The sequence below is a fragment of the Archocentrus centrarchus genome, chromosome 19 (genome assembly GCF_007364275.1).
Source record: "Archocentrus centrarchus isolate MPI-CPG fArcCen1 chromosome 19, fArcCen1, whole genome shotgun sequence".
In the NCBI taxonomy this organism is placed as follows: Eukaryota; Metazoa; Chordata; class Actinopteri; order Cichliformes; family Cichlidae; genus Archocentrus; species Archocentrus centrarchus.
Genome location: NC_044364.1, coordinates 15,577,569 through 15,605,198, shown reverse-complemented (window position 1 = coordinate 15,605,198; position 27,630 = coordinate 15,577,569). Strand labels below are relative to the sequence as shown.

The following is a 27,630-nucleotide window of genomic DNA, read 5'->3' as shown; positions in this document are numbered from 1 at the left end:
ATGCCTGCTGACAAGTTGGTAGATTTAGTGGCTTAGTACCATGTAATACCAGTAATTAATATATTATTACATAAATACTCAGTACTCACTCATTTCTGCTACACAGCTGTTCTGTGACTGCATCTTGCACAGTTGAGATACCACTATGTTGACACACCTGCCTGCTGCATTGTATGTGTGTATTCATATATGTGAATGTGAACTTGCCCAGTGGTTCCAGTGCCTCATGTCCTGGCTTCCTTCTGGCAGCAACCAGATAAAATGTGACCCACAGTAGTACTTGTGTGACCCGACACTGTAACCATCCCCCTTCCCCTCTCTTAAGGGAAATACGACATGTCAGTCCCCAACCTCCTCTGTCCCTCTGGGAAGATCCATTAATGCCCAGAGGGATACCGGCTGCAAGCCAATGGAGAGGTGAGCAGTAAACACTCTAGCTTTACACTCTATAAACACATCCAGAGGTATCAGCACTATGCTGGCTGTGTATACTATCTAGTTCAAGTGATGTCACAGGGGGCAGGGGATTTAAGCAGGTTTTAGTTTGATGCTAATCCTCTTGTGGCAAACGCAGTGGACAAGAAGGCTGTGCCTGCCAATGGCGTGCATCAACCCCCAGTGGATTAGTTTGCTTCGTCCCCTCCTCCATTCTGTTGCCATTGTCCAGCATGTGTTTTTAACCCCAATTTCTTACCCTCAGTCTTAGTTTGGAAAGTAACCGTGATACCCAGCACAAGCACGATCCCTGCAGTAGAATGGAGCAGAGCCTTAACCTAAAGGTGTGTTAATTTTCTGTCTGTGTGTGTTTGTATTCTTATTGTGTTCTGTATCATGTTGGGCCTCTCTCCCCACAGATTTCTCATGTTTCCAGGACTGAATTATTTAAATAGGTTGCCAGCAGGGAGCTACATGATAGTGCAGGCTGAAGAGTGAGGGGGGGGGTGGGCCTTCGACTGCACATCAGGTAAAAGGGTACCTCCTGCTTCACCTTTCCTTCTTTCCTCTCCATTCCTCCTTTTTGATTCGGAGTAAGTGTAACTGGAGAGTTGAAACATAATACCCAGCTCTATTTTCCGCCTCTATAGCTGCACTCATTATTGTCTTCACTGATGCCTAACTCAAGTGAACAGTCGCATTTCGGTGGCTCTCTGGGCCAGCGAGGTCCTGAATGGAGTGAAGGCCAGAACGATAGGGCCGCAAGTCGCTGTCACTACTGTGGTACCATTGCAGGGCGTAGAAATATTTCGGCACTGTGTGGAGAAGACGGAGAAGTTTGGTTTCACAGTCACCTAGATCTTGGTGAAAAACAGGATCCAGTCATTGAGTCCTCTCTGTACAGACCGATCCAGCAGGATTGGCATGGGCAGCCACCACTGAAGAAGACTTCTGTATCTGATCTGAGCAGCAATCTCTACCTCAGGGAAGTGATGGCGGGCCGGACCTCAGCACCACCTCAGGATTACTACCTGACTGACGCTACCTTATCTGGTCATCTACCTAAGGAGTCTGAGTTTTACAGGAATAACCAGCACTTGCTCACCAGATCAGCCTTGCATTATGGAGCCAGTGCTGGGGGGGTTAGGTCTTCCTGGGATCAAGGGCAGGCAAGGGCCACACCTTCTGTACTGGCCTCTGCTTCTACACCTACACCCGCGCCTCCTCCCCCTCCCCCCTCCTCCCCCGCCTCCTCCACCGCCTCCTCCCCCTCCTCTTCATGAGCTGAGCCGTTTGTACAGGGAAACTCTGGGATCTAAGATGATCCCAGACGTCCAGCGTATTGGTGGTAGCTCTCCCTCTGCTGTGATCTTCGGGGCTCAGCCCCCGTTTCCTGTTTACGCTCCTGAGCCACTGTCTGCTCGTCAAACTTACAACAGTATCAACATCTTGCCCCTGGATTCCCATCAGCCAGCTGCCACCAGTTCAGTGGTGGACCCAGCTTCTCAGGGAATGGATGCAGCTTTCCCCAGGGCTTACGGAGCTGTAGCCTCCCAGAGGCTGCCTTATGATCCAAACTATGACCCCAGCTCAGCCATGGTGGCTGCCACAGCTGGAATGGCCTCTACCTTGCCTCCTCACCATCCCAGTGCTGCGGACCCCAAGAAGATGGTGGACCCTTCATTCTTGGCTTTTCTACGAGGGGAAGGCTTGGCTGAGAGCACAATTACTCTCTTGCTGCAACATGGCTTTGATTCCATTGCCACGTTGGGAATGATGGAGGACCATGATGTCAGGTCTGTAGCCCCTAATTTGGCCCAAGCTCGTGTTCTGTCCCGTGTTGTGCTCAGTTGCAAGACAGGTGGGACAGCAACACGTGTCCGATCTAATAGCTTCAGCCATCGCAATGACCTCTATGTGCAGCCCCAGGGTTTGACTATGGACCCCAACCTGATGCAGCAACCTCCCACCACTATCCAGACGGTGTCCCCTAGAATGGGCAAGTTTCTGGGTAGAAGACCAAGCAGTGCACCCTCCCAACATCTCCTGGAGACGACCACCTACCCAGGAACACGACCCCTGGCACCTGGAGCTTTTCCAGTCAGCCCTGGAGGATATAGCAGTCCTGTGACTCAGGGAAGACCCTTCGCAATGTATAATGCCCACACTGGTCTTGCTATGTCTGCTCTTGGAAACCAGCCTCCACCAGCTCCAGGCACCCCTGGAGCTGCACCCAAAACCTTCTCTGGCTCCTATTCCCCCATGGAACTGATGAAGAGAGCCCCCAACCTTCCCCCAGCATCACCTTTAGGAGCAGCAAGCCCCCTTCACAGCCCACAACTTCTCCGCAAGGGGATCAATGCTGCTCCTGAGAGTACCATAGTTCCTGTCAGTTCTGCCTCCACTCTCCAAGCGCAAAACCTTAACAACAACAAGATGGTAGGACGCCGCACTGGTCCGCCTGTCATAGTCTCAACCATGGCCACTACGCCTGACACAAGTAATGTAAAAAAACCTCACAATTCTCTGTAATTTCTCCAAACACTTGTCTCTGTATCCTCTGTCATTGTTGTTGAATAATATTTTTTGTAGGTTGGTAATAATTTTCTTCTGTATATTAGTTCTGCATATTTTTGCCATGGATTTTGGCATACTACAAAAAAAAAATCACACTGACAGTGTTTTTGAGTGAAAGAGTAGCATGTAAGATGCATCTGACAAGTTAAGTAGCTTTGCTCTGAGGGGGTCTTCTTTTTTGAATTACGCAACTATTTATACATGTATTGCAAGAGAGTTGTGTCATTTGCCAGAGGGGATCCTGTCTCATCATCAAGTTGAATTTATTTTTTTTTTTTATTATTTATTTTTTTTGAGCAGCACTTCTGTTATTGAGGTCAACATTTTTTCATCTATTTCTTTTTAAATTGTTGGTCAGAATTATTTTCAGGCATGAGAGTGCTTTTGGAGTCGTTTGCTGCTCCACTCTGCTTTTCAAAGTTCCTTGTACTTGGCTTCTTCACATTACAGTTTTGATTATTTAAGTATAAGATATTTGAGTTAAGTGACAGAATTCCATCATTGTCTTATATGTAAAAGTTTATTTCCTTGATACAGAGCTACTGTCATTCTATTTTACACTGCACTCTCTCCTAATCTGGGGCTTAACGGCCTCAAATCCAATTATACTAATTGGATGTATATTTGCGTAGACTATAGGAGGTAACAGTTTTTTTTATAGACACCATGCTTGAAATCCTTGAAGCTACAAGGCCGTTTGTTTCCTATAAGCTCAAACTTACCTGATTAAAAATCAAATTCAAAGTAAATGTTTGCTGCCCTGCATCATTTTGACCCACTTTCCAACATTTTCCAAGAAGCAGTGTATGATATTATAAAATCGCTGCTAAACAGCAATTCACTTTGAAAATTTAATTATAGCTTTTTTATATAGTGTCATAGCTATGTAGGAAATGACTACTAAATGAGTACTTTTTTTGAAGGTCTCCTAAGTGTTCTTTTATGCATAGACGTGTGGAAAAACCACAAAGTCTTTTACTTCCTTGTGCACAATTATCTTTTATTTTGCGTATATTAAGAGGCCTCACAAAACACATAATTATGTATTTTTCCTCATACAAGGCCAACACAAGTATTGAGGTAGATTTTTATGTTTAGATACTGCAAGTGAATTCTCCAGTGAGGCATCATCTCAGCTTATTTTGATTTCTCCTTCTAACTAGTTGATATATTTCCCTGCTGAAGAGAGCTGATGAGCTTAGGGAGGAATTAAATCTTTTAACCTTGTTTTCAGCCGTGTAACCCTGTATCTTGCCTGGCTCTCTAATGGGTCTGTGGGCCGCTTCACTTGTTATAGAGTAATGATTTTTATGAAGTGGCTTCCCTTCATGTGTTGTCAAGGAAATGAGAAGCAAGGTGTGAGATCCAGAGGAGGGAGAAGGAGATGTGGAGGAGTTCCGTCTCGGAGCTTTGTGGAAATATACACGTCTTTCCAAGGTCACGGCGATGACCGTCTGTACCCATAGCGCTTTTAGCAAAACAAACTAATTTGCATGGAGCTGACATTTGTTGCTTCACTAACTTCATCTGATAATGGGCGGCCCTTGCTGCCGATCGGAAAGCATACTTCTTAATTGTGTGTTGCCAGGCAACATAGGTTTCAGTGGTAGTCAGAGACAGATAATCTTCACATTTAAGGAAACAGGAGAAAGTGCAACGCTGACGTGCATTCAGCGTTGCACATTTAGTTTTTACACTTCTTGCAGCGATAATTGAGTGAAAACAATAAGACCGTGCAGGGCACTAAATGAAATCATTTCTTTTACCCACCCCGCTCCCTCTGAGCAGTGACGTCTCAAGAAATTGATTCTCATTTTTTTCAGCAGAGGCGCTTGTGTATCTGTGAAGAGCCTCTTGTTTTATGTTAAAACATGCATATTGATGAAAAGTTGACACATTATTCCTTTAACACGTACTGAATAAATTCTCCCAATACAGACTGCTCTTCTTTTTATCGTCTCACATTAAAGTGGACATTTACATATAGTGTGGAGGCATCTACATTTTCATACCATTAATTTCTAATTTATTCTCAAAGGGGAGTTATAAAAACAAAGATGTGAGTAGAAGTGAAATTGGTAGTTTGTTAAAATATTTATGTAGAAGGTACAGGTAGGAGGGCCCTGCCTCCTCGCCACTGGGCGCTGTCTTGGTTGGCTAAAGCCGTAAGTAGTGTTAATAATGGCATTAAACGGTTGAGTCAAGCTCAGTTGCACCATTTCCTTCAACCTAAAGTAGGGAGAGGGCCTCGAAGCACTCACATTGGCCATGGAGCTGTCTGTCAGTGGCATACCACAGAGCAGCACAGGTGGGTGAAACTTTCAGTGTCACGTGAAGCAGAATAGCCACCACCCTGGCTGTATGTGTGATTGGCTTGTAGCCTGCAGTGTGTGCGTGCTCAGTAGATTAACTAAGGCAGACGCTTGCACGTGGTTTCCTTGCGGAGATAATCCTCAGAACATCTTCAACTGTACTTTTCTGGGCTGGAGAATTAGCAGGCAGTGTGGGGATGGCGGTGGTGCATTTGGGAGCAGGGCTTGTAACTTACAGGAAGGAGTGAGACCAGAACTTGGCAGGAGCCCCTTATAGCCATATGGGATGTGTCACTTGATGTGTTTACCTGAATAAGTCTGTTCTCTTGGTGACACTTGTGCCCAGGTTGTAGTCAAAACACAGCAGATCACTTTTTTTTTTCCTTCTTCTTCTGAGAGGAAGCCATTGCTGTTGTGGCTGACAGTTATGCAACCTTCCAGTGCATGGTTCCCGTGGGGGGGGCTGAATGGGATTTTAATTTCCCTGCCTGTGTTTGGAAGGACATTCATGAGGATGCATGCCTAATGTGCACTCAGCTGTCCTTGGCTAAACTGCTTTGTTCAGGTGTCTGACGTTGATTTCACTGTGCACTCCTACATGTTTTCCCCCAGCTAGCGGGAAAGAAACCATTCCCTGTGTGTCATTTTGGCCCTAGACTATGTTTCTGGACACTCCAGTACTTGTGAATGCTTTAGCAACAAGGTAGCGTCTGTCTTCCTGTGCAGGCACTCTGGTTTTGATTTTATGAGAGCAAAGCACTTTGATTTATAGCTAACATTGTCACACATGCATAACTCCAGATATTTATGTCTTGTGATATGTGGATATGTGTGTGCACTGGTGGAACAATGCACACGGCTAGCGCAATCCACTATGCTGCCGCACATATACACAGACAGCAGATGCCCGTCTCTCAACAGCAGGAAGTGTTCGTTTTCATCAGGATGGTTGAATGTGATGAAGCTGACAGCAGGACGCAGAGACCAGACCTTAAATTTCCTCTATTTGTCTCTTTCTTCCTTTGACTGACACTATTTACTGTACATATACAGTGCAATCAGGAAGTGTTGGGACAGTGTTACAGTAGTATCGTTTTAGCACTGCCTTAGCAGTAACTTAAAAACTAAGCTATATCACATCAATGACATATATATTATTGCCTACATATGTTCCAACATAGGAGTGATGGTTGCTGAAAATATTAATCAGAATTAAATAAATCCTCTTATAAAAGGTGAATGAATGTGTAAACATTTATGACAGAGGCTCTATTTATTTAAATTCAAGTGCTGTGCAGTGTTGAGGCAACACAACAAAAATAACTTTCCTAATACTTCCTGGCTGAACTGCAGGTTCACCCTTTCCTTACTTGTTGTTAATGCAATTATGGATTACACATTATTATTGTGGAGGGCTAATAGCTTAAGGCACCTGTCTAGGAATAGGCACAGAATTAGAGAGTGGGAAGTGTGCTGTCCACCTGTATGTGCTTGTGTGTGAATGCTACTATACAAGCTGTGTCAGTGACAGTCTCTGTCATCCTCACTAATCCCAGTGATATGAATGAGTGGAGACACACAAGAGAGTTCAGCTCACATATCATCGGTAAGAAGTTATTATATGGAGCTGTAATACTCATCTAACTGTGCTTTTATTATTGCATGTATAGCTCAATTCAGCAGTATTTAAATGTGCATTTTAAAGTAATACTGCTGCATATTGCGTATGTCTCTGGTGCTAACTTTTAGTTTTTTCTTTTATTTTGTTAACATAAAAAAGTTATTGCGCAGGAATTGTCTTTTGTGTATATTACCTGTAATTTGAATGAAAACAATTGTGCAAAAATTGAATAAGCTCATAACAGTGGGACAATTTGGTCTTTAGCAAGTAAGATACATGATCAGTGGTAATCAGTAAGAAGCTTTGATAACCTGTCTGTTTCACTGTCAGTTCTAGACTCTTGGACACTTCTCTGTTTCCAGTCTGTGTCATCTATCGCCTGTTTCTTTTAAACCTGGTAAATCTTACATGAACTGTCTGCTGCTCCATCTCCACAAAAAAAAAAATCTGTATTGTTTGTGTCCCTGAGGAAATATGGCCAGGGAAATCTATTTTTCCACTTCAGTATTTATTTCAGACAAAAAAAAAAAAAAAGGGAAGAAAATAAAGTGTTTTCGAGCCCCATCCTCACTCACCCCTCCCTCTGTGTTTTCTCATGGTTGATCTTTCCAAACCATCGGTTGCGTTCACAGAGGGATTAATGGTTTCTGCAAAGCCAGCCAACCCGTGGAGGGAACAGAGCCTTCGAGCGAATGAGGAACAGCTGGTCTCCCCCTGCTTGTGACAGCTTGAGTGTTCGAGTGTGTGTTTGTGCGTATATGTGCGATAGTTGCAGCTGACCTCTGCGCAGGGTCAGAGGTGTTCCTGCTACGAAATAACATAAGGTTTAGGTTTTTGCTCTTCTGTATTGTTGATAAATGTTAGTCAATCCTGTCAATAGACCTATTTAAGTATTATGGGTTTGCAACATAAGTTTTTGTTTATACTCTACAATTACCCTGTAATTACCCATCAAGTGTGTGTGTTTATTTTTCTATTAGTTTGTAATGATCAATTTGGTGTCAGCCCTAAAGGCAACCGTGATGGTGAGCTTTAGCGTATGTGTGCTTATTTGCAACTTTTGTGGGTCATCATCTGATGACTTGTTATGGTTGGTGAGAAGAATAATTTGACTATTTCGGGAGACTGCTTTGTCATGTTTATTCTACTACTCTCCCCATCCCGTGGCAGTTTTGTTTACAGGATAGCAACGATGTGCGCTCGCTGCTCATGCTGCAAGAATGGCAGCGCTTTGATATAATCTCCCCCAATTATCTGTCGTCAGTTCTGCTGTATATTATTCCCCTCTCCACAGCAGCTGGGGAGGAGCCTGGTTTTGTGCTTGTCAAAGAGGAACAGCTGCATCCACTAAAGCAGACAACTACCTCTGCATACCTCCCCAGTCATTCTTTTTTTTTTTTTTTTTTTTTTTTTTTTTGTATCCCTCCCCCCTTCTTTCTCTCTCACTCAGTGGTGGGCAGGTCACCCTGAATTATTCATCAGTGTGAAATGAAAAAGCTCATGGATATTGAATATCCCCTCTGAAGTGGTGGCCAACATTGTGTTTTTTTTTTCCTTCTCTTCTTCGATTTTTTTTTTTTTTTTCCTGCAACTGAAAAGAGTAAAGAGGCAGATCTCATTGCCAGGGTATTTCAAAGGTTAACCGATTGCTTTACCTCACGCACATATTTACTTTTTTTTATGGTCTGTGGTCAGGGAGGAGGGTGTGGAGAGACACTGAGAAACAGAGAGGATCAAGAGTAAAACCTAGGAAGAGAGATGAAAAGAACAGGAATAAAAAAAAAAGGTATAACAGTAATCTCAGTTCTTTTGGATATTTTTCCCTGAAAGATCTTGTTTCTCTGACCACCATAGTGGGTGACTTCATTGAAAGGCTGATGTACTAACCTTTCTTGTTGGATGTTGTGAGGACTATTTCTTCCAGGAAAGACTGAGGTTCAGCCAGTTGTGGTCATCCTGATCGATCAGTTGTCATTCATTCCCCATGTGGTCCTCTATGTTTCTCCATTGTCTTCCGGGTTAGTCTTTAGTCCTGTGGTTTGAGCTCCTGCCCGTGTTGCAAATCCATGTTAACGGTTGCCGTTCATTCAGCACAGTTGCCAATAAACACAGCGGAAACTCTGAACATTTCCCATGTGAGTATGTTTAAAAAGGGCACTGTTAAGGGGTTAAAAAAAAAAATCCTTAGACCTCCAGAGCACTGTTTTGGTTTTTGTTCACATGTTTAGGACATTTCTGTTGAATATTTTTGTCTCCCATTTGCTGGCCTAAAAGGCAACTCAATATTGATTTCCTGAAGGACAAAGATGTAAAACATCCTCTTCACTGCCATAGAGCAAATGCTAAAAAAACGAATAAACCAAAGTCCCTCATCCCTTGTTTTGTATGTTGTACATGCTAATAGGAGATGGAGTGCTTTATTTGTTCAATAATACCTGAGAGAACAGGCAGCACTGACCCCGCGTTGTTCTCATTGGCTACTGCCGAGCTCCTTTTAATTCATTTCAATCCATTTTCCTCCATTCCTGATTTCTACTGCAGCACACACAATTACCCAGGAATGCTTTTAAAAGTATTCCCAAGCCTTACAAAGACCAAATGTTCCTGCAGGAAGCAGCCAGGGGTTCAACTTGGTAATTTTTTTTTTTTTTTTTTTTTTTTGAGCAACAGTTCTTAACAGAGCCATAATGACTGACAATTGGAGAGAAGAAAGCCATTTTATTTTCCCATGAAAAAAAAAAAAGAAAGTCAAATTGTTTGTCTTCCAGGAAACATTTCTGAAGCTCAGCATTTGTTTTTTCTCTTTTTTTTTTTTTTTAACTCACATTTGAGAACACCCTGTTACCTCTGGGCAATTGCGTTTTAGCTTAAGTAAAGTGCATCAGTTGACAGCATACAAGCTGGAAGCATTGTTGTAGCTTGAAGGTGTCAGGTGTTCCAGGTGTCATATTGTGTGCCCAAAATGCAAACTCCAGTTACAATGGGTTTCAGGGTATTATATTTTGTGGGGATGAGGTCGGTGCTGCCAGAGGAAGTGTAAAATATCATTTGCCATGGTGGAGGGAGGTGGATGAGTAGGTAGGTGGGAGTTTCTTTCCAGAGGGTGTAGTGTATGATGATGAAAATGGCTGTAACTCTTTAGCAAAGTGAGCTTTAAAAGGCTGTAAGTGGACACCTCATAGTATCTGATGGCTGACTCCTGGTTGACAAGACCTCATGACCCCAGTGTATTTATCGTAATGGAGCACAGCTGGGCTGCAGCTTCGATGGGTTAATAGCCATGTGACAGCCTTTGGTGGACTGGTGTGGTGGGAGGGCATTAGGCAGGAGGTATGTTGTGCACGTTTGTGCGTGCATTTTATTTACTCGTGCACTCTGTTGTGTGGCACACAGGGGCCACACTTGGGAGGGTTGGGACTTTGTGCTCCACTCTCTCTGCCAGGCCAGATGGCTCCTGTCATTGAAAGAGGAGGAGGAGCGATGGAAGGAAAAAGGGGAAGGATGGAGCTCTGAGTTGCCCTTAACAGCGCTAGAGTGGCCTGTCCCCAGAGCCACCACATCTGGAGACCACCTGCTGCTGGCTCAGCCTGCTTCCTCCATCCTCATCGCTCTCGCACACGCTCACTTTCTCACTCTGTTTTTCCAGATGGGGGAGGTGGCGGTGGTGCAGTGGTGTGTTTGGTCAGGCTGCTTGCCTATATTTCAGCAACTTTAGTGTCTGTGCTTTGGGTGGAGGAGGTGCAGGAAGGAGTGAGCTGAGGAGGGATGGGAAGAGGAGGGGGGGTGAGGGAAGAGGTGGTGGCGTGAGAGCATAGAAAAATATCATTTTATTTTATGACTGCACCAGCCTCTGAGAGTTGTGGGTTTTGTATTTGTTATATTTCTTTTTTATTCCTCCCCAAGTAAAGAGACAGAGTGAGAATATTCGCTTTTCTTCCCTTAGCCCTTGCTGCAACTGATCCACAGGCCACGGGGGGGCTGTTCCTGCCTGGAAAATAAAGCCTGCTTGCCCTCGTTGGCTCCCCCCAAATAAAATATACTCATTTGCATTCCCATGCTGTAATTTAGCCCTTCTCTCTCTCTCTCTCTCTCACACACACACACACACACACACACACACACACACGCGCGCGCGCGCGGGCATTCTCTCGTTTCTCTCTCCTTCACTATCTCTGTCCCTCATCCCTGCATCTTTTCAGCCCCGGTCCTTGCAGTTCCGCAGGGACTTGAACGTGGGAGGGGAAGAGAGGAGGGGAGGCAGAGAAAACAAAAGCGGAGAGGCAGTGTTGACTTGGGGATGTTATCTGGACCGCTGGTGAGGGGGTGGGGGGTTCTTGTGGGTATCTGTGTGTCTGCATACATGCCTGTGGGGTTATTTACCCTGGCTGCCACTGCTGTGGCAGGTGCCTCCCAGTGGATAAACCTGGGCCTCCTAAATAAATATCACCAAAAATTACACTAATACTGCCCTCTTTCCCTCCCTCTGAAGAATGTCCAGACCACTAAAGATCACCCATATATTGATGTTGCACAGTAGCTGCCTTTATGACCGTCCTGATATTTTGGTTGGGTGGGGATCAGAGGTTTCAACTCTTATTGTAAGTTGTGGAGTGAACAAACATGATATTTGATTAAAATTGTTTTGCATTACTTATTCTCCATGAATGAGGGTTGAAATGGTTCTAAAGGTCTATATGGAAGACTCAAGCAGACAATGCATCCATATGAGACAGATTATTAAAGGCTTATGGCAGCACCAAACCTCTTTTGGAATAAAAAAAAAAAAAAAAAAAAGAGCTTGTGTTAAAGTTAGCAATAGAAAGGTGTTGCCATATTTGCAGGACTTTTTTTTTTTTTTTCCATATTTACAAATTTGGGAAGAGGAATTTACTGCTAACACCAGAAAATAACATTCCTGATGCACTGAGAGTGTGTGCTAGAAGGAAGAGCATTTTCTCCACTTCTGCTAATTTACTTTGAATGTGTTATCAGAACATATTAATTGCCAAGGCACGCTGTTCTTGCTGGAGGAAATCAAAAAACTGCCCAACTAGAAGAAGTCACACAATTCCCACTGTACCAAAAATCTTGTAATCCATAATTTTTTTTTCTTCTTTTGTCTGCTTGTCATTTTCATGAAGTCAAGCAGGGCTTTATAATAAAATTCTTACTTGCACAAAAGTGCCTTCAGCCTTCGTGCCAGTGAGTCTTTCCAAATGAAAAAGTCAGTGTACTGACACAAAAATTTCACATTGTTTTTCATGTTTCAAGACCACAAGGTTGCCACTAGTAAAAATGCAATGGCCTACCACTCCTTTCATCTATAGGTAGAATAAAATGTGGGCCTCCATTAATAATTAGAAGTACATGAAAAAAAATCACGGTCTTGCAATGCGCTAAAATATTTGCATTAAAGAATACACAAACTCTTGATACCACTAAAGCTGAAATAAAAAATAATCAAACAGCAAAACTAAGCTTTAAATGGAAAAAAAAAAAAAAATCAAAGCAAGAAAAAAATTACTGTTAAAGCTGGCTAGTGATATTCTCTGGGGTTCAACTGCTGTGGAGCTGAACCTCCTTTTGACCCAAGTCCAGCATCTGAAATGAACCTCTGAACTGCTGGTCATAATGTGGTCAGCTCAAGCCTCGTCTCCAAGCAGCAGGTTGGCTTGCTCTACCACTTACTTTCTTAAAATCCCTTTAAGTGCTTTAGGGGGATTTAACGGGCCTCTACATCCAGAGTGCTCTCAGAAGCCGAGTTCCAGCGCTTACATTAAAAGGGCGCATACAGTATAATTAGGCTGGTTAAAGAAGAAGGCTCCCTCTCAATGGCAAGTCCACATGGACTGTAAGGAGGCTCAGACCATTTGTTGGGTCTTCCGGAGCGTGAACGCTGCTCTTGATGTCTCACTATGCTAAAGGTCGGCACTCACAGAAGCCGTGCGGCAGGAGAGAGGGCAGACTGAACTCTTCTGAATTCTTCAATTCTGAAACTGAAGTATTATTAGGCTGAATATGAAACTACATCTCAGGAAAAGTAGCACTCTTGCCTTGTGGTTGGCTTAAATTTTTACAGATTTCTTTTTACTTTTTTTTTTTTTTTCTGAAGAAAGCTACACTATTTTTTTTAACAAGAGCCAGCTACTATAAAAACACAGATTTTACATTCCTGTGCAGCTCGAAGCACCCAAGAGTAGGTTGATCACTTATGTTTACACAAAGCCTGTGTGAGTCTCAAAATTGAAAATAAAAATGAAAGGTAAAAAATGAAGGGTAAAAATCAGTGGGCAATTAAGAAAAAAAAATTTACAAGCAATTGGATTTCAAATGGAATCGATTAAATCTGACTTTAAGATTTTTATAGCACTGAATATTTCAGAAATTCAGTGCTATTTTTTTTTTTTCTTTAGAATTTCAATTAAATACATTTTGGGCAGCAAAATTGAAAGTGGGGGAGCGGGGATGGGATGCTGCGGTGCCAAGCTGTTGTCACTAGTCTTTACTCGCCTCGTCCAAACGAGCCGACAAGCATGTAACAACATGCTCGTCAGCCGCTGGACTCAGGGGCACATCTCAGCTTCTTTGAATTGGGCCAGTGGTTGCACATATACCACTGCTTCTGTGTGCCCATCTCTCCCTTTTAAACACAAAATGTTCCATAGAGAAAGATGGAATGAGAATTTTTCACCTTTGCAAGAATGAACACAAATTCAGCCACTTTTTCATACACTGGAACTCAGACTTGAACCACTTACAGTGGAGCTCACTGCAATTATTATCATCCTGTGAGGGGGTATTATTCTTAAAATACCCCCTCAGAATACCTGTATCTTTTGGGATTCTGTGATGTTTCATGTTAACGTACTGCTGTCAAAGAGACAACCCCCCCCCACCCTACCTTTCTTAATATTATTAAAGAGAGGAAGATCAGAGGGGCAGCCATATCCCCACACTTTATAAGGAGTGTGAGCGTGTCTGGCCAGCTGGCAGGAAGTGGGTTGCTACTGCCTTTGATGGTCAAACTCTCTCAGATGTGTCATTGCTACAGACGGTAGCTCAGATGGCAGGCCGTGTCTCAGCTTGTTGGGCTCTTGCCGCTGAGATACAACAGCCTCAATAATCACCTAAGCAAACACACACACACTATAAGTGGATATACATCGTTGTCATGCAAAAACTGCTTGCACTGTTTCACCTTTCCACTTTACTGTGCTAATCAGTTCTGGCGTGTGACGGTGCCGGAGTCTTTCTGTATTGGTCACGCTTGTCATGGAGCTGACGGTGTGCGTGCACATGTATGTTCATCGCCGTGCTCCGGCGGGTAGCAGGGAGGCTCCGGTTGCTTTGTTATTCTAAACGGGGGTGTTTACAGCCGCTCATCCTCGCAGTCATTCAGCAGGGCGATCTGTCAGCTCTCCCCTACAGGGACCAAACTGTGAACTTAACACACTCGGCTCTGATGGCTTCCCTGATGGTGTGAAGAACAGCAAACTCTACTGCTGTGATGTTGTTCCTGGAGTGGCTTGAATGTTGCATTGTTATTGCGGTTTACAGTTTGTGTGTGTGTGTGTGTGTGTGTGTGTGTGTGTGTGTGTGTGTGTGTGTGTGTGTGTGCATGTGTGCAATTTCAGAAGGAGGTAGGGCGGTGTGAGTGTGCATGTCACTTTCCCAACGTTTTTACCAGTAACCCCAAAAAAATACCAGGGTGGAGTGAGTTTGTGTGCATGTTCGGTGGTGGCGGCGGGGGAACTGTTAAGGGCTAGATGAAAGTGGAAAAGAAGAAAAGGAAACCAAATAATCAGCAGGGAAAGGGAGGTGAGGCTTAGGCTGGGAGCAAACCAGAGTGTGTGTGTGTGTGTGTGTGTGTGTGTGTGTGTGTGTGTGTGTGTGTGTGTGTGTGTGAGGGGGGAAAAAGGGGCAGGCGTTCTCAAAACACTATGGAGTCCAGATCAGAAATAAAACATAAAAAAGTGGAGAGGCAGGAGGAGGGAAAAAGGGAGGAGGAATTGTGCTTGAGTGTGTTATGTATGTGGATCCTGTCAAGTGAACTGAACATAGCCGTAAATTGTGCAAGCTCAGAGAGCCCAGCTCGGTATGTCCAAGCTGGCACTTCAGATTTAAACTGATTTTTTTCTTCTTTCTTTTTTTTTTCCTGGTGCAAGATCTTTTTTTTTTTCTGCAGCTTCTGGTTTATTATCCACTAAGACAAAGGCAGGGGGAAAAAAAAGCTAAAGAGCGAGAGAGATAGAGACGCACAGCGAATAAATGTTGCGCAGCTGACAGCAGAGGAAGCAGCGAGAGAGTTTCCAGCTACAGCGTTCCCCGACCGCAGCAGCCTTTTCTTCCTGGGAGATTTAAAAAAAAAAAGGACAAAAGCTTCTCCCCCCTCTTTCTTCATGCCGCTACCCACTACCAGCCGATCATCAGCACTAACCTCAGTGTGTGAGTGAGCGTACGTATAAGGACGCCGCGGGTGTATGGTGCTTTTCTCGCAGCCCTCAAAGGCATGGACTAAAGATGATGCAGCCAGGGGTTTAGTGAGAGCCCGCACCGCAGAGACCCCTTCCCCTCACCAACAAGGCCAGACCAAGAGGAGCAACTCCAGGGAAGAGGGGAGGGGGGTTAAAGGAGGAGGAGGAGGAGGAGGAGAAGAAGAGGGGGGGATACCCTCCATGGATTCTTGCAGAGGGTCCTGCACTTTCCTTTTTTGTGTTTTTTGCTTTTTCCCCACTCTCTACTCGCCTCAATCATCTTCTGCTTTCACTGTGATGCATACCCTTTAAAAACGAATAATGTGGAGACAACATTTTCCAGGCAAGCAGCATGTTTCCTGTTTTCTCTTCTGGATGTCTAATAAAGTCTGGCATGTGGGAGGTGGGAGGGAAGTAGGTGAATGGGGAGGGGTAGAGGGAGTATGGATAAGAGGAGGAGAGCAGTGTTTTAATGTGTGTGAATGTGTTTTGTGCCCGGCAAGGTAGGCGAGCAGTCATTTTGAGGTCCACTACTCTTGTGCTGCTGCACTGGGCTTAATAGGTTTCTGCTACCTCTGCAGTCTTGGGCTCAGAGTTGCGCTTTGTAGTTCAGGGCAACGCCAGAGAATAAAAGAGCGGGAAACAAGAGAGAGGAAGGGGAGGTAATGGGAGGTCCAGCATGGTTGTGCCATGGATGCTGTTGACACCCGCTTTTGTCCCACAGCGAAGTGCGGGCTCTGGCCCACCAGTGCACACAGAGGGTACCATTTAAAACAGCCGTGCTCTCATTTTCTTGGCAGGGGATGGATTGGTGTGGCGGGCAGCCGGGTGGTGACAGGGGTGGGGCACTGGCAGCAGAGGACAAGTGGCCTTTGTGTGCTACTTTTGGGGAAGTGAAGGGAGGGAAAGGCAGGGACGAGGTTGCCAACAAAGGGTGCTTATGCCCGCCCTCCACACCCGCTCTGTTCAACCGCTACAACTCGTGCAGTGACCTCGTACTGTCATGAGCAGGCACAGGGTCTGTGTGTGTTTTTGGCAGGTTTTGTCTGTGCACATGAGTAAGAAAGTAGCAAAATGAGTAAACATATTTTCTTTTGGGGATTATAAAGTTCTTATTTTTATTCAGCTCCAGGAAACCAAAAGTATGGGTTGGCCAAGTGCCATATGAAATGGAAGGAAACTCCAGAGGGGAAAGCAAAGTGTTGTTTGCCCTAACGGCACATCTGTGCACTATAAGCTTCTCCTTTACCGCACAGTCAACCTCCTGGCTGTTCACCAAGGTTGTGTGTCAATTCCTATTCATTAGTGACATATACATACAAATGCACTCTCATGTCAATGTTTTCTTGATAATCTCACTTTGCCTTTGCAACTTTTTCCTCCATAAGAAAATTTTCAGCAGGGAAATGTGGTTTTAAGGCCTTTTTTTGAACATGAATGTGGTGTAGAATTTTGTTCCTAATTCATTTGTTACCTGTTAAAGTATATCTCGTACACACCAGACCTTCCCATGTAGTCTGGCTTTCATCTCTAGAGGTTTATCATGCAACGTCACATTGCTCAAGAATTGTCCACCATGTTGGATGTGATATAACCACTGGTCGTGAGGGAAAATGTGTGTTCCCCAACTGGTTGGCAAGTGGTTGCTGGAGGTTGCTAAAAGTTGCTAGGTGAAATTGGTCCCAAAGAGGGTGCTGCACCAAAACCTCCTTGCAGTTGCTTTGGTTGCTGCAGTAACTTGTATAGATGGCTAACTTGCCTGCAGGCGTAAGCCATGCAAACTATGAAGCAACTGTGGCAATCTGCTAGCAACCAAAGCAATTGCATTGTCATTGACCCGTCTCTAGGTGGACAAGTTAACGTCATGTGAACAGTTATAGTAAATTGTGTATAATGTCAAATGGTGTTGATTTTGATTTTAGTAATTAGTATGACTGTAGTACTGCACTAGCCACAATTGATGCAAAACAAGGTGAATAGCCACCTAGTAACATAACATAGCTACACAGTATTTATCTGCCATGATAGCTGTCACATCCAAATTTATGTAATATATGTGCTGCTCTTTCAGTTCCTGTAAAACATTTGTGACATACAGTACAGAAAACAATGTAAAACAGTCTCATGCATGTCATCACCATTTTGACTGATGGTGATCTAGCATGCACCGCTAGCAAATGCGAGCAACAGGACGGTGGCTTCAGTCAGGTCATGCAGAGAATCGCTAAATTATTAATATGATCTGCATGAAAAATTTAACTGGAAAGTCAAAACTGCCTGAGAGACTATCATGACAAGATTGTTCCACTAATCAAAAAGACTCACCTTTCTGCTTGGTGATGTCTGAAAGTTTTTATTTTCCTCCTAACTCACAGCAGAGATGCCAAATTGCCGGGAGATTTACTACAGCAGAGTTTTTGTTCGGCCTTTTGGCAAGTTGCTCGGAGAATTATCTTTAATTAAGAACAGCTGAAGTAATCTACTGCAAGTGACATTTTTCTTTTATAATAGCCAAAACAGGCATTCAGTCCTGATTTACTATGTGGCGCCTGCGACCTGAATGATTTGTAGATTACTTTTTGCTGAGGATAAAAATCAACAGTGATTTGATTGTAATTTGAATTTAAATCAAAATGAAATTCTCATCAAAAAGACTTGATGTTTGTGGGCTGTTATTATTATTTAAACAGAAACTCTTTCTGCTAAAAATAAAAGGTAGATTGTCAACTGTTTTGCCAACATGACCATTTTATGACCCCCCCCCCCCCCTTCACCATCATCAACATGTCCCATCTCTCACACACAGCCTGCTCTTGTTGGACTTACCAGGGAAAGGATATGGGTCATGTATTAGCTCAGGGTGGCACAGTAAATGGCTGTAACAGTTAGCGTCAGCAGCAACCCCCCCACCCAACCTTGTTGTTGAGATGGAGCCACCTGCAAACAGCAGCTTGGGGTTGCTAGGTAACCTGTGGCAGCAGATGATTATAGTATGGTGGAGGGCTTGTCTCTCATTAGCACTAAAGTGACTTCTGTTTCTCTGCTCTTCATTTTAATTTCTCATTTCCCTGCTCCCCTCTGGTCCCTCTTCCCCTCACTGGAGGCAACATAGCAGCAGCATCAGAGGCCAGTGGTAGGAAGAGACTCCTAGCTCCCTACACCACATAATGGAAACACTGGCCTCATCTCCCGGTACGTCGCTCTGCTACTTCCTGCTGCCAGACTCTGACTAAGTGTTTCTGGCTCGGAAACCGCAGCCTCCAGCCCGGAATGAGTTAGGGTTGTATTTGTCTAAAGGAATGATTAGAATTTAAATACTGATGACTGAGTAAGATTAGGAAAAAAAATAGGGGGAAAAAAACTGATCTTATAAAGTCTAGTAATCTACATCAAGTGCTTTTAAGCTTCTTTTTTTGTTTCTTTTCTTTCTTTCTTTCTATCTTTCTTTTTTTTTTTTTTTTTTTTTTACTGGAGGCCTAGATTTCCAAAATAATTTTCATTGTGACCCAGTTCTCATTTTCCACAACTGGTGTGCATTCTAATTGAGAAAAATGTTCTGTTTTTAGACTGCTAACTGAGCCCCCACATTTTATTACAGGGAATTAAAAAGACTTTAGTAACATAATATCTAGCAGCAATGGATGTCATTTACAAAAATAATTTCAAGGCTTGTCTTTCAGCATCTTGGAACTCTTATGAGAAATGTGTCTGAGCTTTTAGTAGAGAAAATTCTTTTAGAAATATTCATGTGGTCGTTTCATTCCAAGAGCATAGTAATCACAAAGTGGTATTTGGAATGTAACCAGCAGATAAATAGTGACACCTGTACAGAACAGTTATTCACTGGATCAGTATCATATCTAGCAATCTAAATGCTTTTAGATTAGTGGTTAAATTAAATAAGCAAAAATCACTTATGTTACTAATTTTTGACAAGTTGAAGATGTGCAATTAATTAAATAGTATTAAAAAAAATCTAAATTAATCACCAGTGAAGAAAATCATTAGTTACAGGCCTAGATCTATCATTACACATATTACACCACAGCAGGAGGTGTGTGTGTGTGTGTGTGTGTGTGTGTGTGTGAACATGCATCACATGCATTACTTCCTTTGGCAGGTAAACCCATAACACCAGCTGCCCCCCTCAAAGAAAATGAATTCATCCCAAAACATCTCACACACACATGCATTTGCAGCCTGGCAACAGCTACGCAGCAAGCAGAGGAAGCAAGAACACAGAGGAAAGGAAATGAGGGAGATTAATTAATGGAGGAGTGAGTGAAATTAAGAGCACTCTGCCTCCTGTGGTTCTGACATTACCGTCAATACTCCACAATCCCCTGCCCCTCACTTAACACATTTGTTGAGATTTGGTGCACCGTATGAAAGTGCTCTGCTTATGCTTCAGTTTGAATCTCTGGGCTGTTTGCAGTCAGGTGGCCAGCGGCTGCATTTGCCCGGGCGCCAGCACGTAAACCTGCAGAGAACATGGCAGACCTGCTGAAAACGCTGTTTTACTCCTGCATGTTGCCTCTGACAAGGTGTTGCAGTGCTGTTAAAACAAGTGAGCTTAGAGAGAACTTGTCACAGCAGAGGTTAAAGCTTGTTTCCAAGGCTCGCAGTGCATCTCAGTGAGACTGTCTTGTTCCAAAGACTTAAATTCACGCTGAGCTAAAAGATAAATTGGAGGGTGACAGTAAATCATAATCTTGAGAAATCTGCTTGCTGCTTCACTGCACAAAATTGTTTTACAGTTTATGGCACATTAGAGGGGATTTCTAAAACTTTTTCACCCCTAATTTACAAGCCAAAAGACGCCATTGCATCCATGTTAAACTGGCATTAATTTTGTATTCAAGCCATTTTGATAGAAAATGTTAACAGTTTTGATTGGTTTAAAATGAAAAGATTGTATGTAAAAGATGTATATAATTCATTTTTACACAGAAATGTAGATCTCAAGTGGACACTCGAGAAACTGGACACTTTCAGGCACTTCTGCGTCGCCTTCATTTCCAAGCCCCAGAGGTTGTTGCTTGGTTACGAGATCATTACACTCCATCCAGTATTGTGACTTAAATGTGATATTTTAAATTGTTTAGATGTATTAACACATCTAAACACACACAATTCTATATCCTACTTAATATAGTTTATTACAGCCTTATTACGGATGCACAGACTCACCATGGAGAAAAGAGGTGCTGACAAAGGTGTCATGAACACATCACCTATCAGGAACGGGTGTGGTGGTGTTGTGCAGCTGACAAACCCAGTGGTTCCAGTTGAGACTGGTTTGATGTACTTGCTGTCAATTTAACACAGAGGGAGTGTTGCCTGTCACCTCCCCGCTTCTCCCTGCCTGAATATATCATATCCTCTCCATCAAAATCAACGGTGTAAGAATCAATCTGTCACACAGGAGGACATGCACGCTTTGGTTTATAGATAGACAGACCAACTGGAATTGGGGGGGGTTGGGTAGAAAATGGAAGAAAAGAAATGACAGTTGAGGTGAAAGAATGACAGCGAAAGGAGGGGCAGTGATTACTGAAAGACAGCTGAGGAATGATAGCAGAGGTCGGGAAGGAATTTATGTGAAAAGGGAGAAAAAGAAAATCAGATGCACAGTGAGCAAACAGTCATTCAGGGCTAGACATCAGCAGGAAAGAGGAGCTGTCAGAAGATGCTATCATACAGGGAGAGATCTGCGAAAATACAACACCGCAGACGATACTATAAAATGGAGCAGAGGAAGAAGTCGACAAGAGGGAGATTTAAAGAGTAAGAGACTGAAAGGTCAGAGGAACCCGGTGGATGATTCATGGAGTTCAGCCTATCTAACTTCTGCCTAAGGGTTTGACACAGCCTGCCAACCACTCCTCTCTCTTTCTGCTTCATCTACAGCTTCTCTAATGTGCACACTCACTCTGCAGTCTATAATTGTTAGATACAGGCATTTACTTGTTAGATAAAGCAGGGAGAAGGTTAAGGGCACTCTGAGACACAACAGCCATAATCAATATTTTTGATTATACCTTTGAATCTAATCACAGTGGCAAGTAACAGATGGCTTTTAGTTTAAAAAGCTTTTTTTTTTTTAAGCCCGTTTTACCTCATTCTTTTTACTTTTGTGCACATTTGCATAGCTTGAAAAGCTCATCAGCAACTAACTGATGAAAAAGAACATCCAGCAACTAAATACATCTCCTGAATCCTAATGTTGCTGCTCATGTTGGATGTGAGACTATTTGTTAACAAATCACTCAACAATTTTTATTGATCGCTGTCAGCTGATAGACATGTTTTCCTGCCCTCTAGTGGCCATAAAAATGAAGAAAATCTGAGCTGAACGTGAATAGATTTTGCGTGATTTTTGGAAGGACAAATAAAGAGAAGTACTTGGAAAAGGCCCATTACTGACCTCTTACATAACGTTCAACAGTCCAAAAACCCAGAAGTGTTCAATTTACAGTTATATAAAACAGAGGACACAAATAATCAAATCATTTGTGTCACTCCCTTGATCAACTACCAATCTGAGCTCTTGTATCCTTTCGTTGAGTGCTTCTGCTGTGCTCTCACCAGTTTAGTTTAATGGTTTTGGTCACTACTGGCCAGTCTTTACCAGCTGCCTCCATTAATATTCAACAAGCTGTCACTTGCAGATGCAACAGCCAAGTTGCTAAGCCTCACCTTTCCCACCATCATGTCAGCCATTGATGGAGGGCTGCACGGGGGGGGGGGGGGGGGGGGGGGGGGGGGGGGGGGGGGGGGGGGGGGGGCCTGTCTGCATGTCAGGAGTAAAAACACGTCCTCCGCCCTTTGCACCGCAAGAGTGGGGTGGCCGTTTGCGCCTCCGACCCCAACTCACGGCGCAATTGCCGGCAGTGCCAAAAATAAAGTGCATTAAAACTGGCAGCCAAAGCCTGTTAAGTGATCACCATGACAACAGGCGGAAGGCACACGGAGACGACATCTCCGCCACGATCCTCTCCCTGCCCTGAGAGGCTGCACTGCTGGACTGCTCGCTTTCTGTCAGCTGGGCTCTCTCTGCGTCGCTCCTGTCGTTTATGTGCTCTTTCTCCTTTCATCCTCTTTCTTTTCTGATATGTCTCCTGGGAGCTCTTTAGGCTAACAGGCAGTGTTTAGTCTGTTTTTATGCTTGCTCGTTTTACATTTTAATTTCACCCTTCTCTGTCTCGCTCTTTTTCTTTTTTTTTTTCTCCTCTCTCCCCCTCCCACCTGTTGTTTTTCTCACTGTTCATTTCAGCTTGTTTGTGCAACAGTCACACACAACTATGTCAATCTTAAATCTCCTTATCTTACCTATATCGGTCCTAATGCTGTGCGCCCTAATCCCAAAGAGCATTGGCCTAATGAGACCTCCCCCACCTTTTCCTCTCCTTTCCCTTTCTCCACCCTGCTCCTTATCACAACAGTGGCGTATGGCGTCATTGTAAGCTTCAGGATAACTTTGAGAGATATACACGCACTAGTACATGCACAGAGAGAGGTCATGAATGAGCACCTAGATACAGATCTTTGCAGCAAACCTAGATACGAAAAGTGATGTCATGAAGTCACACAGAAACATCCACAGGGGATCTTGTTGTCATTGTGAAGATTATGACCTGTGCACTGTTACGATCCTGTTACTTAGCAGGGACCAATTTTGTTTCTTCTAAAGTCTCCTCGTCCACAGGCCAGCTTATGAGCGAAGCATGAATATTGATGCTCCTCACTTGTTAACATTGTATGAAGCAGGGCTGGTAATTGTCTGTCTTCTAAGCGCGACACGTCCTCTTCAGTGGGATGTGTGAGAAGGTCGGCCCACTGGGGAGTTCAGCTTCTCTTGACTCATTTGACTTCAAGTGAGAAAAGTAGCGAGGGGAGAGGAGAAAGAGCCGAGCGGAGACAGAACCCGAGTTGCGACACACACTTTGTCAAGTGTGCTGAAGTGCAGCTGCGAGTTGGCTGCGGGTTTGTTTCGGGCTTGTAGCGTTTTCGCCAACACTCTTCATTTCAATGATGCATTGCTCTTGTGAGGCAGGGGCAGCAGTGAAGATCATTCCTAAAGGTGTTCTTTACAGTGTTTCTCCTTTTTTTTTTCCTTTTTTTTTCCTCCGTTGCACAGCAGCTGGTTCCACTCACGCTAAGGCAAATGTAGGCTCACAGTTTTTTTTTTGTTTTTTTTTTAAGAGAACAACCAAAGTCTGTGTGTCAGTGTGCAGCTGTTATACAGAAACAGGGAATTTGTTCCTCTTTGTATGATGTGTGCATACGTGAATAGATTAGAAGACCTATCTGCTTGTGTTCATATGTCTGTGTCTGTTTATGTAAATGTTTCTGTGTGCGATGTAAATGTTTGAGAGCCACAAGACCCAAAGGATTCCCGTGAGTGAGCCCGTGTTCTAATCCAGTCTTGAGTAGGTGCATTGATTTATTGAGCAACTTTTGTTGGTTCGGAGAAGCTCCACTTCCCGCTACATCCTAATCAGCACACACAGGTGCACATATGCATACACACAGCAGGTGATTATTATGAGTCTTGATGAACTGAGTGAAAGCTGGCTGAAGGCTGTAATTGTGCGATAGCTACACTAAATATTTTGTTTGAATTTTGGAAATGTGCTCCACAAAGTCAGCTGTCTATCTGGGTTGACTTTATGTATGTGCTCATTTTTGGTGGAGTGTTTTTGTGCGACCTTTCCTAATATGTCCTGATCTTCTTGATACCATTTCTGTAAAATAATCTTTCCCTCCTTTATTTTAATGTGTCTCTCCAGGTATTCGGCCTCAAATCATGAACGGGCCCATGCATCCCCGCCCGTTGGTGGCCCTGCTGGACGGGCGTGATTGCACTGTGGAGATGCCCATCCTTAAAGACTTAGCAACCGTTGCCTTCTGTGATGCTCAGTCCACACAGGAGATCCACGAGAAGGTAGAAAGACACAAGTGCACATACACACACACACACGCACACACAGTGCTTCACTTTCACTATCTTCTAAACCTTGATGGAGATGGAATTTGCCCCTCACTCATGTCTACCACTTTCTTTTCCTATCACAGCACTGATATGTGAAGTGTGTTAAATTGGCCTCATACACAGCTGCCAGTTAAAATATAGTGGCTTCATTATGATTTAATGTCACTTTGTAGCACTGAGTGTTACGCCTATATCAGTGCCATTGTTCTAATAGGGAATCTTGTATGGTGGGGATGCAGTGTAATTACATTGGCTTGTAGAGGCTCTTTATTGCTTTTTATGCAGCACTGTGGCTACAAAACAATATATGGCCACAGAAATGGGTATCACCCAAGTGCTATCTCTTCATCTGCAGACAGAGTGAGGGCTGCTACATCTTCCCTCGCGCTGTTTTTATGAAAATGGGACATATTAAAAAAGAAGCATTTGCATAGAGATCAATTCAATCAAAGACCTTGGGCGATGAGGAGAAGGGGGAAGCGGTAGCTTTTTGTTTGTTTTAACACTGCCTTATCAGGAAAAACATGATTGTAATGTTCACCTCGCCAGCATATTCAGCAGTTCACTGTAATAACTTGCAGTCTAGATACCCAGAGGGGCGGTATAGATTGAAAATGTCCAATCTCTTCTTTCTGCAGCATGGATACGAAGATGCAGTGTTGATAACTCTGAGAGTTTCAGTACAATGTTGTCAGGGCGGACACCAGCTGCCACACTCCCCTACATATACAGCAGATGACATAAAAACATATGGAAAAGATTGGCCAAGGATTGAATATGAAAGTGGCCTGAGGTTATGTGACGTCTTCTACCTGGTGATAGGGATACGATAACGCACACACACAAATACCAATCAAGATCAAGTTACAATACTTCTTCAGTGAGACCAAATCCTGTATGCAGCACCTGCGCTCCGGCATCATAATCCAAGGTCTCTGATCCCTCGTCTTTGTCACGGTCGTCGCACCTCATAACCACATGTGGCTTGTAAAAGTTGGATGAGAGCCCATATGGCAGGGAGTCAATATTGGCCTATTACTTTGTGCGCTGCCTGACTGTGATCATCCAAAAGAGGTGTTAAGCTTGGGGCCGCAGCTAATGACTCTTAATATAACTAAAGGATGATAGATGGCAAAATGATATTCTGTTCAGAACAATCTTTACATTGCTTGTTTTTTTTTTTTTTTAAATCTCATATCATTAGATAAAACTGTGAATAGCAAGTCTTCACATAATCAGCAGATGTTTATCACTTTCTATTTATAACTACATTTTCAAAGGAGTAAAATCTTTCATAAATGTTAAATGGGCTATATATATAGACACTTATAGCACTTTTCTATTGTTAAGTACTTAACCCATTCAAATGCACATATTCACACAGTGCTTTATCTGTCACACACAGATGGATGCACTGGGGGCAGTTAGGAGATTCAGTCTCTTGCACAGAGATGATTTAACATGCAGACTGGAGGAGCCGGGTTTCGTACAACTCAGATTCAGATTAGTGGACAAGCTGGTCTACATCTGCTTATTCTTTAGGCACTGGGAAATTAATTTTTACTTGCTTTCTTGCTGCTGTTTCATGATTTTGGTGGGGACTGGGGCAAATCTGGCTACCAGTTTGATTGGAAGGCTGCAACCAGGAAAACTGGTAGCCTACCTCTGACCTAAGTGACCAGGCTTGGCATATAGTCTTGTGTAAAATCAGCACATTTCTTGAACATGATTTTTGTGGACTGATTTTTTTTTTTTTTTTTTTTTTTTTTTAAGTATTTAAAAGATTTTGTATAAAACAAACCCAGTGATTTTCCCCTGCTAAGCTAACCAGCTGCTCATGGTAGCATCCTGCAAAGAGTTGTGATCCTTTTCTTGTGCAACTCTGGGATAAAAAGCACATAAGTACTTTCACCAATTGTTGAAGTCCATATTCACTGAAGTGTACTGCTGTTATTGCTCTCTTTCACCAAGTTAGTCTCAAGGATTTTTTTTTTTTTTTTTTAATTTCAGTCGATGCAGCAGTAAAGTGGATTTTAAAGGTAGAATGGAAAACAGGGTCAAAGCTTGCTTATTTTTTATAACATATTCCACATTATTTTGTGATGTCTTGCAAAATGCTATGCCATTTTTTAAGAAGTTTTAAATACTCGGTAGTTTTATGAAGCAGCAATTTGAGCAGCACAACCTCCTCGCTGATCACTCATATGATGACTTCATAGCCTTAAAGTCCCCCTCTTAAAAGCCACAGAGTCTCTCTAACACACACACACACACACACACACATATATATATATATATATATACTACAGTATGAACATCACCAAATTAAAACTCCCTTGCAACAGTATACCTTATGCTCACCCAGGCCAAATGGGGAGGCCTTTCTGCCTTGTCAGGAAAGTCCAGGCATCATAAGAAATGATAGATACTTAAAGCAATAAGGGTTTGGTTACAGTGGAGAGGGGGATATAGTTGAGGTCAGAGTTTCCATTAACATAAACTACAATCAGGCTAGAAGATTCCTTCCCCAGCTCAAAACAACACAAGACCTTCAGGATTGGCGCAGAGGGAGACAATTATGTATGTGTGTGTGTGTGTGTGTGTGTGTGTATTTTGGCTGGTCGTGCATGTGTGTGTAAGGAGTGTTTTAACCTTGAACTAATATCTGGAAGGCCTGTCCAGGACACAGCTCTAATAAAAGCAGTATGGAAATTCAGAGCTAATCTACTAATCACAGGAAAGCTAATGCAGCTTGGCTGGAGGTGAATGTAGAGCTGTTATTTAGGCGCTGACAGGGACCGGGGCTGATACTGAAGGGGAATAGTTTAGATCCACATCACAGGCCAGGTCACCTTGTCCGTGTTAAGTGGCAGAGGAGCAGCGTGAGCAGCATTTTCACAATGATGCCCCCCCCCCCCCCAGAAGTGACAGAATTCAGACTTTTTTGGCAAATGTTTCGCTAAGTACATCTTAAGATTTTTTCTAACAGAAGGGATAGTCTTCTGTTAGACAGATTCAACAACGCCACCATGTGGTTGTTTAAAAAGCACAGTTAGTTTTGACCTTTAGCTTTAAAAGAAGTGTCAGCTGCATTTGGTTTGGAGAGCCAACTTGCATTTCCACTTAGACAGCGGGTAGCTGAGATGCATCTGTAAGTTAATGTTTGGGGAGCAATCATAGGTTTTTTTTCTCAAAGGGTTTTTAAATCTGTACATC

The 27,630-nt window shown here is 43.3% G+C and overlaps 1 pseudogene; it reads left to right on the top strand.

Moving 5' to 3' along the window:
- The first annotated feature begins 1,109 nt into the window (after nt 1-1,109).
- The window catches only part of LOC115797836 (uncharacterized), a 42,253-nt pseudogene continuing 15,732 nt past the window's right edge, over nt 1,110-27,630 (top strand).